Source organism: Hordeum vulgare, chromosome 3H, assembly GCF_904849725.1.
Source record: "Hordeum vulgare subsp. vulgare chromosome 3H, MorexV3_pseudomolecules_assembly, whole genome shotgun sequence".
Classification (NCBI taxonomy): Eukaryota; Viridiplantae; Streptophyta; class Magnoliopsida; order Poales; family Poaceae; genus Hordeum; species Hordeum vulgare.
Window position 1 is genome coordinate 178,726,823 of NC_058520.1, and position 3,026 is coordinate 178,729,848.

The following is a 3,026-nucleotide window of genomic DNA, read 5'->3' on the forward strand; positions in this document are numbered from 1 at the left end:
AAATTCTTCTTGTATTTTCTGAACTTATGGTCAGGATCCAGGAATTGTCTATGCATGTCGAAGCAAGAATACTTGCGACTAGCCGGCAGCCAACAGAACTGAAGAGCTGCCTTGCATGTGGTGCACGGGAACCTTCCATGCACACACCAGCCAGCGAATAGTGCAAACGCCGGATAATCATGCATCGAGTACATGTACCACACATGCATTTTGGAATTTGTTTTGGTAGCCGCGTCGTAGGTGTTGATCCCATTACCCCAGGCTTCTTGCAACTCATCCTTAAGCGGCTGCATGTACACATTCATATTCTTCCCCGGATAGTTGGGCCCTGGAATTATCAACGTCAGGAAAATGATCTTTCTTTTCATAATCTCTCCGGGTGGCAAATTTAGTGGAATGGTAAATACAGGCCAACAACTGTATTGTGCTGCCGTCATACCATACACATTGAACCCATCCGTGCTGATGGCAACTCTAGGTTGCCTTGGATATTCCGATTTATCCTTATGTAATGCATCGAAGTGCCTCCATGCAAAACCATCTGAAGTGTGTACCAGCATCTTGTTCCCATCCGCATCTAGTTCGGTTCTTTTGCCCAATTTGTTCCATGTCATCTGTCTGGCCGTCTCTTCGACCATGAAAAGATGTTGCAGTCTTGGTAAGATTGGCAGATACCGAAGAACACTAATGGGGATTTTGGTCTGATTCTTCTCACCCATGTCGTTGTCTACCACAATATACCTGGAAGAATTGCAAATGGGGCAATAGTTCAAGGCCGCATTCTCAAGCCTACATAAGGCACATCCATTCTCACATGCATGTATCTTCTCATAGGGCATCTTAAGTACACGGAGGATTTTCTCTGACTGGTACAGGTTTGCAGGCAGTACATGGCCTTTGGGTAGAAAGCGTCCAAATATCGTCATCATCGTGTCGTAGCATTCTATGCCTAGGTTGAATTGAGCCTTCAGAGCCATTACTTGCGCGATGGCATCCAGCTGACAAAGCTCAGTCTGCTCGTGGAGAGGATGTTTTGGAGAATCCAAAATTTCATAGAAGGCCTTTGCAGATTCCTCCATCTCATCGTCTGAATCCCGAGCATCATCAAAGTCTTGCACCATGTCTTCAATCCCGGTACCATGCTCGTCGGTGCGACGACAAATCACCTCAGCTCTGGCACGTTGGTCAGACTCACCATGAAAAGTCCACATCGTATAATTAGGCGTAAAACCCCACTTCTGCAGGTGTTTACCCATTTCAAACTCTGTCTGCTTTTTCCAGTTGTCGCAGTTGGGACAGGGGCACCATGTTTTTTGCTGGCCATTTGCAAATGCGGATCTCACAAACCCCCTGGTTTTTGTTAACCATTCATGGGTCATGTCTTTCTGACTAGGGTGACCAGTGTACATCCAAGCACGATCACTCATGTTGCCTAGCTACCTATGGGGGCACAAGAAATATATATATATAATTCATCATCTATATTCATACGCTAATAAAGTTTGTCAGTTTTATTACGTCCATGCAACCTACACGCTAATAGGTAAAGATAGGTCCTAATCCCACCCGAGTATGTGTAGATTGGGTTCGTTTTCCCATGCTCTGCTCCAGATGCGACACAGAATTTCAGCAGCACCTCCCCGCTGTTCTCGGGCTGTCCATGGATAATGTTGGACAATTCGAAAGGATGGCGGTTATAAATATGCAAATAAATGCATATTTATAGATGTCGCCCTTTCGAACGGGAGACGCATACTGGTCACGCATACTCATGATTGAAGAAACCTATAGCTAGGAAGTTTCATCGGCACGAAGACCGAGACAGAGCAAATTAAGGGGGTAGGAGGATAAGTCATTTGTGCTCACCAACAAACGCAAGGACGGAGCTTGTCCAACTCACGTGGAGGTCGTCAAACAAGTGCACATTGAAATTCACACGATCAACACAAATGTGATGTTTTTATAATTAGCATAATCGGAAAATATGTGACCTACCTCATAATTTACAAAACTATGACCCCGTCGGTTTGTGGAAGGCCGAAAAGCACCTTCTCATTCAACCGGAGGCCGAAGAGTTGTCGGGGGTCGGGGGTTAGTGTCGTCAGGACTTAGTGCCGTCGAGGGTCGGTGGTGTCGGGGTTCGGGGGTTAGTGGTGTCGGTGGTCGGGGGTCAGTGTCGTCGGGGGTCCAGGGTCAGTGGCGTCAGGGGTCGGTGGTGGGGGGACTTTTCGGTCAACAAGAGGCCCAAGAGGTGTCGGAGGTCGGGGGTTGGGGGGTCAGTGGCGTCGGAGGCGGCGTATTCTGCCAGGGTGTCATCAGGATGTCGTGTCGGGGTTTCGGGCATCGTGTCGGGGTGTCGAGGTGTTAGGGTGTCATTTTCTTCTTCTTCATCTTCTTTTTTTCCTCCTCTTCCTTTTGTTCTTCTTCTTCTTCTTCCTTCCTTCCTTTTCTTCTTCTTCTTCTTCCTTCTTTTCCATTTCCCTCTTCTTCTTCTTCTTCCTTCTTTTCCTTTTTCGTCTTCTTTATTCATCTCCTCTCTCCTCTTTTTCTTCTTCTTCTTTTTATCCTCCTCCTCTTCTTCTTATTCTTCTTCCCTTATCTACTTATTCTTCTTTTATTCTTCATCTTTTTTCTACTTATTTCAGTTATGACTATGTAGAATCTAAACCTATCACTAAACCTATCGCTAAACCTATATAGCACTAAATAGAAAAAAAATAACAAAAACAAAATCTACCAATCATTAACTAAAAAAGAATCTACCACTAATTAAGAAAATAGAATCTACCTCTAAATTAACAAATCAAATAACTAACTAAACCTACTATTTAACTAAACCTACTATTCAAATCAACTAACTAAATCTAATTAAAACAACTAACTAAATCAACTACCACTAAATGAAATAACTAAATCAACTAACTAAATCTAATTAAATAAAAAAACTCACCTAGCCGGGGAGGAGGGGCGGGAGGGGAGGCGGCCGGCAGGCGGGAGGGGAGGCGGCCGGCGGGCGGGGAGGAAGG